Source organism: Penaeus monodon, chromosome 34 (genome assembly GCF_015228065.2).
Source record: "Penaeus monodon isolate SGIC_2016 chromosome 34, NSTDA_Pmon_1, whole genome shotgun sequence".
Lineage (NCBI taxonomy): Eukaryota > Metazoa > Arthropoda > Malacostraca > Decapoda > Penaeidae > Penaeus > Penaeus monodon.
In genome coordinates, this window is record NC_051419.1 from 30,996,810 (window position 1) to 30,997,134 (window position 325).

Here is a 325-nt window from a genome sequence, read left to right on the forward strand (position 1 = left end):
ATCACCCAAACTTTCCACAGACCCCAAGAATTTTGCTACGATGGGAAACCCCAATTTTTTCTTTAAATGACGAGGACAACGATAGAAGATAAAACCCTTCTGTTTTATATACACTCTGACGTTCACTCTCGAAAAACCACCCTAAATTCCCTGACGCAAATGATGTGTCTGAATCATTCATAGATTTTGTTAAACACCAGCGTGGGTTTGAGAATGGAACGCGTCAGAGGGAAATGTTAATATCAAAATTGAATCCATTGAAAAAAAATTCAAGACAAAAAATTTCGTCTCGAAAAAAGTTTCTATAAGATGAGGAAGCAGCTGG